The sequence below is a fragment of the Myotis yumanensis genome, unplaced genomic scaffold (assembly GCF_028538775.1).
Source record: "Myotis yumanensis isolate MYYU_CA2020_CCGP unplaced genomic scaffold, mMyoYum1.0.hap1 SCAF_2, whole genome shotgun sequence".
In the NCBI taxonomy this organism is placed as follows: Eukaryota; Metazoa; Chordata; class Mammalia; order Chiroptera; family Vespertilionidae; genus Myotis; species Myotis yumanensis.
This window is the reverse complement of record NW_027223753.1, coordinates 30,566,163-30,576,143: the sequence shown is the minus strand read 5'-3', so window position 1 is coordinate 30,576,143 and position 9,981 is coordinate 30,566,163. Positions and strand designations below refer to the sequence as shown.

Sequence of the window (9,981 nt, the reverse complement as noted above, 5' to 3'; positions counted from 1 at the left end):
CAATTCCTGCCTCAGCTATGCCTTGGGCCTGCAGAGGATCCAACATGGTAATGGTTGTGGATGCCGCGGGTCAAAGGCTGGTTGGTGCAGGAGGAAGTGCTGGTGGGTATTCAGGAATGAGCTTTCCAAGGGGTAGATTGTCCTCAGGTGTTATTCTCTCTGGCCCTGGATTCTGAAGGTGTCCAGGAGGGGCATCACTCATGACTTTTACTTCTTTGCTAACCCACCTCTGCAGCCTGCATTTCGTGGAGAAGCTAAAGCCACTGCCCTGGCTGTGGGAGCTCACGGTCTAACGCAACCATGGCTACCCGAGCTGCCCAGCAATAGCTGGGAGAATCATCCTGGCACTAAAGAAAGTGCCCCAGAAGGGGGTCCTTGCCAAGCCAAGGGGCAGAGTTATTCTGGGTGGGCGCACCCTCCTGGGGTCAGCCGGAAGCCGGGCAGTCTAGGCTTCTTGGGCTCCAAGTGCACCTCAGGCCCTTCTTCCCAGCAGCACGGTCAGTATTTCAAAGCTGGAAGTCACTGTGGACTCCGTCTCAATCCACCTTTCTTTCCAGTGGAGGAAACTGAGAACCACAGAGGGAAGGTGGCCTTCTCAGGCCCCTTGTTCCTAAGAGGCAGGGCTGGCACCTGTCCCAGGTTCCCCGTGGCTGGAGTCCATTCCCCACCCACCCACAGGTGTCCATCCCCTGGTCTATCCCCTGGGGAAGTGACCAGTGTCTCCCTGGCTTTTGTCCTCCTGTAAGCATGCTCTACCTCAGCATCCTGACCTCGGGCTCCTTTCACGCCCTGGCCCTGTTTCTCACCAGTATTTTCTGAGGCAGACTTGAAGAGTTCGCTCTTTGCACTTTCACAGGGTCCTCAGAAAGTCAACAAGTCTGAGAGACTCAAATAATTGCCTCAGAGATGGCAGGACCTCAGACACAGTGACACGGAGGAGCAGGTGGCTTCATCTATTAGCTAAAAATGGCACACTATAAATTTACACCCTTTTTAAAAACTATATTTTATTGATTTTTCACAGAGAGGAAGGGAGAGAGATAGAGAGTTAGAAACATTGATCAGCTGCCTCCTGCACACCCCCTACTGGGGATGTGCCCGCAACCAAGGTACATGCCCTTGACCAGAATTGAACCTGGGACCCTTCAGTCCGCAGGCCGACACTCTATCAACTGAGCCAAACCAGTTAGGGCTAAATTTACCCCTTCTGTGTGTCCTTTCCATCTTGGGCCTACAAAGAATTCAAGAGAACTATAGCAAAATTTTATAAAAATTTATAAAAGAACGACAAACTAGAAATAAAAACAACTTTAAATAAGAATAACAGGTCAGAACAAAGGAAAATGTAAATAAGGCAGGAAGTCAGGATTGGAGGGATGGAAAGAAGACTGGTATGCCAATCACAAGGGATCACTGTGTTTCTGTAGTTCAGCCATACAATTATATCTGAGCTTCCCAGCAGCCAAGGAGAAAGAGATGTGATCCATTACAGAGTCTGTATAAGCCAGAGATGAAGAACTATCTCAGTTCCTTGCAGGAAGCAAAGGGTTGCTTGAAAATAACCATTTCTCTTGGTACAGGGGCAGTGAATGTATGAAATCACCCGAGTCTTCAAATGAGGTCCCTCCCACAAAAGGAAGGATTGATTTTTGTCAGTTGGAAGGTCACGACTCGGCAAAAGCTATTCTTTGATCAGTCAAAGCCCTCCCCTGACTCAGGCAGAGAAGGCAGCCTCCCACAGCAGGGCCCCTGTGGGTATTGCAGGGAAACCTCACTTCATCAGGGGGCCATGTAAGATGTCTTCCAAACTGGAGCACATTTGAGAGTGAAAGAGGCATTACTAATGATTGTGGAGGAGCAACAGGAATAAGTCAGGCCTGTCCCAGCCTAGCTGGGACAAATGGTTACCCTTACAATCAGGTTTTACTTTGAGACCCATACCAGGCTCAAGTGCTGACTCAGGGTATCTGATATACACTTTCCATCTTTGCTAGGAGGACTTAAATCACACTGTCTCCTAATGGATTCTTAGAGACTGGTTATCTAGGCCAATCCGCTTACTTGACAGATGGGGAAACTGAGGCCTAGAAGGATGATGTGATTTTTCCTAAAATTTGCACAGTGATGGTGGCAGAGCTAGACTGTCTTGTGTCTCTCAACCTCTGGCCAGTGTTCAACTCCTGCCCCAAGGAATCAATGCCACGATGACACAGGACAGTCTAGTCTGTGGCACAGTGGGCACTGCCATTGGTGGCTCTCTGTTCTACGGGAGCACTGGCATGGCCCCGGGGACATGGCTGTATCTCCAGGTGTCTAGAGGTTTAACAGCAAAGGAGGCCTTTTAACTTACGTGCTAACCTTGTTCTGGCTGCTGGACAGGAGAAATGGGGAGCCCGGCTAACGTTGGGGAGTCCATCCTGGTGGCATTATCCCAGGCCTTGATTATGCAAGCTAAGGTGGGTGGCGGCCCCCCTGTTCCCCACATGTCCTTCTTCAGAGAACCTACAGTTAATTTATTATGTTCTTCCCAACATCCTAAGGCATATATATAAATATGTGTGCATACTGGATTTTATGTAAATGAAGGAAATACAGTGTACACATGGATATCGAGGTTCACCTTGCTCTTTCTGGGGGCAGCTAGTGTTCCACTTGGGGCTGTATTCAAATTCAGCTGGTCCTGTATTGGAGCCCATGAAGGTTGTTTTCAGCTTTTTCTATTCCAGGAAACACCACAAAGAACACCCTCTGTATACTCACGCAAGTGTATCCACAGGATAAATTCCAAGAAGGGAATGTATCTTGAACTTTTGATAGGTACTGACAAATAGCTCCCCCCCAAAGCACAAATTTACATGCCAATTGTGTGTGAGGACTGTTTCTCGGATTTTTTTCTACCCGGAATACAACCTATGTCTTTAATATTTACTGATATACAATCATTGTACTAGTTTCCTATTGCTGCTGGAACAAACTGCCACAAACCTAGTGGCTAAAACAACACAATTTAGTATCACACAGTTCTAGAGGCCAGAAGTCTGAAATGGGTCTCACTGGACTAAAAACAAGGTATGACCATTCTTCTTTCTGGAGGCTCTAGGGAAAAATCCATTTCCTCACCTTTCCAACTTCTAGAGGTCACCTGCATTCCTTGGCTCATGGCCCTCCCCATCTTCAAGGCCAACAATGGCTGCTGCATCCTTCCCACAATGAATGGTGCTAACAGTGACTGCTCTGCCTCCCTCTTTCACTTGTAAGACCTCTTGTGATTATGCTGGGCCCTCCTGGATAATCCAGGACGATCTCCCTATATCCACATCCTTAATTTAATCACATCTACAGAGTCACCTTTGCCATGAAAGGCAACACATATTTATAGATTTCAGGGATTAGAAGGTGGAGCTCTTTGAGGGTCATTATTCTGCCGACCATAATGGCCTCTTAGATTTAAAAAAATCTGTATTTCTTGATCTCCAGGGAGGCTTAGAACTTTGCACAAATTTATTAACTATTACATTCAGGGAACTATTTTATAAGAAGAATTTGTTTATGTTTCTAGTGAATTATATTTTTCTTATCTGTTTATGTAAACTTTTTTGATGTTGGTGGTATTGATCCTTTATACAGGGTGAGACAAAAGTAGGTTTACAGTTGTGAATATGTGAAACAGAGTTTATTCTTGTATTAGTAGAGGCCTGGTGCACAAAATTTGTGCACGGGTAGGGTCCCTAGGCCTGGCCGGCGATCAGGGCCGATCTGTGGGGTGACTGGTGGGGCGACTGGGGGGCCCCTGCTGGCACCCGCCTTGGCTGGCCTGGCGCCGCCTGCTCACCGGCCCTGCCCCCTGACTCCCACTGCCGCCAGTTGCCTCCCGCAGAGGGAGGCGACCAGTGGCGGGGCGATTGGGGGGTGGTGTCACCCACTAGCTGGCCAGTCCCATCCCCCACTGCTGTCGACGCCAGTCATCTCCCTCTGTGGGGCAACCAGCGGGGCAATCAGGGGCCCCCACTGGCACCTACCTTGGCTGGCCTGGGGCCTGTGGGCTGGGGGAAGCTCCTGCATTGAGCGTCTGCCCCTGGTGGTCAGTGCGCATCATAGCGACCAATTATTCCACCAGTAGTTCCACTGTTCAGTCGATTTGCATATTAGGCTTTTGTTATATAGGATTATTTATCAATTATTGCATTGTTTTCTATATGAACTGTAAATCTACTTTTGCCCCATCCTGTACAGTGGAAGGCACAATCTGCCCCTTTGGGGTGGCCAGGAGTGTGCTGCTGGGCTGGGTCAGGCTTCTGAGGTGACCAGCCCCTCACACCCTCTGGCCTGGATTCACTCAAGGAAAATAGGCACTACCTAGGGCAGTGATGGCGAACCTATGACATGCGTGGCAGAGGTGACACGCGAGTCAGAGGTGACACGCGAACTCATTTTTTTGGTTGATTTTTCTTTGTTAAATGGCATTAAATATATAAAATAAATATCAAAAATATAAGTCTTTGTTTTACTATGGTTGCAAATATCAAAAAATTTCTATATGTGACACGGCACCAGAGTTAAGTTAGGGTTTTTCAAAATGCTGACACACCGAGCTCAAAAGGTTCGCCATCACTGACCTAGGGTCTGATGGATTGCCTGTGTCAGGAATAAGTTTTCCACTAACACAATAGGTCAAACAGTGCTGTGATATCTGCTGTGGGGCAGGTCTGTGGGTTAATCATCATCAGCGTCTTCCCCGGAAACTTGTCTGCTTCTCGACTGGGCAGAGACTAGGCCTTAATCATCTTTGTATTTTCAGTGCCTGGCACTGAGTCAAATACTGAAAATATTTAAAAAATACTTAAATGACCATCTACCCTGTGCCCAAACTATACTAAAATTCACATATTAATCCTCACACATATCCCCTTTATGCAGATGAGAAGACTGAGGCTCAAAGAGGTGAGGCTAATTGCTTCAGATAATACAAGAGAGGGCAGAGGTAAGATGCAAACCCCGAGCGCAGGCCACTGTCTAGAAAACCCCCAAGAGTGCTGACCTTGGTCAGAATGGCCCAGATGGATTCTGCCTTTCTTCCCAGCATCCCAGCTCCTCCAGGAAGTCTTCCCAGTTAACCACATCCATCTGCACTTGCACCGAAGCCTCCTCCCATGTGCAAATCACTCGGTGTGACCCTGCTCAGAACTGGGTTTCTTGATAAATGTTTTCCCCACCAACCATGAGTGGTGGATTATTCACCATTTGGGAGGTTCCCAAATCACTTCCCTGGGGTGACTGTGGTTTCTGCATTCCTACTTTTCCCTCTTCTCCTCCCTCTCAACCCTAAGGCCCAGCCAGGGCTTGGAATTTATACATATTGGTTGAAAAGTAAATTCTATTCATAGCGAAGAGAAAGCTAGGCCATCCTAAGCAAGTTATAAGAGACTGGTTTTGTCTTCCTGTTAGAGAGCCCAGGGACCAAGGTGGACTTGACATCCTAGGGAGGACAACATTTCCAACAACATCCCCAAGGAAAGCAGGACCACGTTTCACAGTCAAGACCAAGCAACAGTACAGCCAGAACTCCACTCTGCTAGACCCTCGGAAACCCAGATGCAGCCCTGATTATTTGTGGTTGTGATAACTCAGGCAAAGATGGACCAAACCAATGCATGTGTCTAGTCTGGACAACTGAACTCAATATGTGTTGGGCTATTGTTAGTGTTAACACAACAATTCTATTGGGCAGGGACTATTATCCTCATTTTACAGATGAGGAAACTGAAGCACAAAATCACAAAGCCAGCAATGGCAGAGCCTAGGCCAGTGGTCGGCAAACTCATTAGTCAACAGAGCCAAATATCAACAGTACAACGATTGAAATTTCTTTTGAGAGCCAAATTTTTTAAACTTAAACTATATAGGTAGGTACATTGTTATTAACTTAATTAGGGTACTCCTAAGGCTTAGGAAGAGCCACACTCAAGGGGCCAAAGAGCCGCATGCGGCTCGCGAGCCGCAGTTTGCCGACCACGGGCTAGGCTATCAGGTGACCTCTGCAGTGGATACCCTCAAGGCAGCTGGGGTCATACCAGCCTCTTGGACAGGACTTGGATTTAAATCAAGTAACCAAACATCATTCCTAGCAGCCTTCCTTCCCATCACGTGGCTGGCCTTGTTAAGAGCTTTTTTTTCTTTCACCCAGAAAAATATCGACAGTGTTTAAGTCTTATTCCCATTGAGTCTGAAAATGAACTGAGATACTTGTAGTTTATTAATCTACTAAGTTATCTATTGTTATACATCTAGTTACCTATCCATCTACCTATCTCATCATTTATTCATATCCACCTGGTCCCAGTAAAGATTAAAAGAAGCTCCTGGACACCCCTGAGAACGTGGCAAATATCTGAACTTAACGCCACAGGCTTATCTTAAGTGGTCCAGGAAGTACCTGTGGGTGAAAGAAAGAGCAAAGCCTGAAATGAGAGTTGGGCAGGGTCAGGCCACTTGTCTTCTGGCCATTTACATTCTGCCAGTCTCTCATCAGTGTTGCCTATGAAAGACCTGCACTCCACATTTCTTGCCGTAGCCAGTTTCCAGCAGGTCTCTTGCTGTGCCTTTGATGGCATTTTTTTCTACACAAATGGCTGTGGTACAAAAGACACACCTGCCTATAAGCTTCCTAGGTAGTTAGGTTCTTCAGTCTCCTGTGAAGGGTAATACACAGAACACACTATGAAACACACACACACACATACACACACACACACACACACACACACTATAGAATAAGTGATATAAGGATGAATGACCAGGGAGATTCGGTGAGATGTACAATATATTCCAAAAGTAAACAAAGGCAAAAGTAGGGATTATGTGTGATCTCCACCACTCTTGCCCACAAAGCAGGATGGATATAACAGCAGTAGCAATGGTACAGCAGCTATAATGACCACTTTGAAGTTCACCTCACTTATTCACCCAGTCTTCAAGCATTACATGGACCTTCTCAATGCCACACCAATAATAGGAAAACAGACATAAATGATAGACCTTACTACAAAATTGATCGTGTGGTAGCAAAACAAGGAGAAATAAAAAGTAACAATGGAAACAAGAGATAAGGAAACAGATTCCCATACATATAGTCACCTGATTTATAATTAAGGTGTTATTTCATTTGATGAGGAAATGATAATCTTTTCAATAAACAGTGCTGAAGTAATTAGATATCTATAAGGAAAAAAATGAACGAGGCCCCTACCTCACATCATACACAAATATTAATGTGAAATGGATGTTTCACCTGAATACGAAAAGTTAAATGATAAAACTTGTAGAAGAAAACACAAGAACATCATAGCTTCATGCACTTGGATCCAGTGAAGATCTCTTACAGAGTTCACAAAAAGCATACTCATATACTCATAAAAGAAAGTGAAAATAAATTGGGCGTCATTAAAATAAAAGTCTGCTTATCAGAAGATACCGATAATAGAATACAAGAACAAACCACAGACTGGGAGAAGATATTTGCAATACATATTCGACAAAGGACTCATCAAGAACATAAATATTCCTAAAAATGAATTTTAAAAAGGGAGACAACCCAATTAACTTTTAGCTAAACTTAACTCAAAATGGCGAAGAAATGAAACTATAAAACTCTTAGAAGAAAACATAGAAGAAAAGCTTCATGATATTGGATTCAGCAGTGATTTCTTAGATACGACACTAAAGCACAGGCAACCACAGTAAAAACAAATAAACTGAATTTCATAAAAATTTAAAACTATTGTGCATCAAATGATATAATCAAAAGAGGGAAAAGGCAACCTCCAGAATAGGTTAATATCCAGAATATATAAAGAACTTCTACAACTCTAAAACAAAAACCAAACAACCAGGTTAAAAATGAGCAAAGAACTTGAATAGACATTTCTCCAGAGAAGATATACAAATGGCCAACAAGCACATGAAAAGATACTCAACATCATCATTCATTAGGGAAATATAAATCAAAACCATGAGATACCACCTCACATGTAATAGGATGGCTACTACAAAACAAACAAACAAAAACCCAGAAAATAAGTGTTGGGGAGAATGTGGAGATATTGGAACTGTTGTGTACTGCTGGTGGGAATGCAAAATGGTGCAGCCTCTACAGAAAACAGTATGGTGATTTCTCAAAAAAGTTAACAATAGAATTACCATATGATCCAGCAATTTCATTTCTGGGTATATAGTTCAAAGAATTAAAAGCAGAGTCTCAAAGAGATATTTGTACACCCATGCTCATAGCAGTATTATTCACAATAGCCAAAGGTGGAAGCAACCCAAATGTTCATAGACAGATGGATGGATAAACAAAATGTGGTATACACATGCAATGGAATATTATCCAGCCTTAAAAGGAGAAAAAAAATATTCGGACACATTCTACAACATGGATCAACCCTGAGGGCATTATACTAAGTGAAATAAGCACATAAAGACAAATACTAAATGATTACAATTACATGATAGTCAAATTCATAGAGACAGAAAGAATGGTGGTTTCCAGGGGCTAGGAGAAGGGAAAGGAGAATAAGGAGTTACTTAATGCACATGGAGTTTTGCAAGTTGAAGATAGTTTTGGAGATTCATTCACATCACATAACAGTGTGAAAATACTTAACACCATTGAACTAAAAAATGGTTAGGATGGCAAATTTTATGTTATGTATATTTTATCGATTTTTTTTAAATGGCAAAAGATTTGAATAAGTACTTTAAAAAAGATGTTATCTAAATGGTCAATAAGCGTATGAAAAGGTGCTCAACAAAGTTACTTATTGGGAAAATAAATTAAGTCCATCACACTTTCTCCAGAATGGCTAACATGATCCAAACAAAATTATACCAAATGCTGGCACAGAAGTGGATCAACTGGAACTCTTCATGTCCATTGTTGGTGGGACGGGAGACTCAGCCATTTGGACATTTGATTGGCAAAATCTTCAAAGCTAACACTCATCTACCCTATGACCCAAAATTCCACTCCTAAGAACATATTCTACAGAAATGCACATACGTGTCTGCCAAAAAGCACAAACAAGAATGTTCACAGTAGCTTCATTCATGACAGCAAAAAACTGGAAGCAGCCCAAATGCTAAAACAAATAGAATGAATAAATAAACTATGGGACATTTACACAAGAATTATGACATAGTAATAAAAGAGAACAAAGCACTGCTACAAACAAAAATATGGATGGATCTCACAGACATAATAAGTAGTAGAACTCAGACACGATAGACTGTTCACTGTATGATTCCACCGAATTGAAGTATAAGAACAGGCAACACTAATTTTATGGTAATAGAAATCAGAATAGTGGTTTGCTGGGGTGGGGCAGGTGGCTATTGACTAGGAAGGGGCAGGCAGGAGCTTTCTGGGGTGATAAAAATGTTCTACATCTTGATCTAGTTACATACATATTATTTGGGTGTGTACATGTAGAAAGTATTTGAGTTGTATGCACTTCATACTATGTGTATATATATGATATGTGTACAAAATTGTATGTGTGTTATGCTCCATTTAAAAATGACACGAAATTTTCTCTTGAAAAAGACAAAGCCTATAAGGAGAGAGACACAAACAAAAACAGGTAATAAGATGTAGTAGATGCCATGATGGAAACAGGTTCCGAATACAGGTTGGGAGAGGGAAGATGCTCAGGGGGTAGGCTTCGGCAATGGTACACTGGGCTCCTAAGGACAAATGGTATTCCACCAAGCAGAAAAGGGGACTAACGTGGGCAAAGGCATGACGATACCGGGGAAACACTGAGCATGTGAGAAGGCAGGTAATTCATTGTGGTCAGAGGGTCGGGTGTTAGAACACAGTGGTGGGAGGCTGAGGTCATGAATCAAATCAGGCTTCAGATTTGCTTATTTAAATGAGTTCCCCGTAAACATTTGTCGAGTGAATGAATGAGCCTTCCCCCAGTC

The 9,981-nt window shown here is 43.4% G+C and overlaps 1 protein-coding gene across 4 annotated transcripts in view; it reads right to left on the bottom strand.

Moving 5' to 3' along the window:
* HIVEP3 (HIVEP zinc finger 3) overlaps window positions 1–9,981 on the bottom strand; it is a 400,522-nt gene that overhangs the window by 43,430 nt on the left and 347,111 nt on the right. The window lies entirely within an intron of this gene.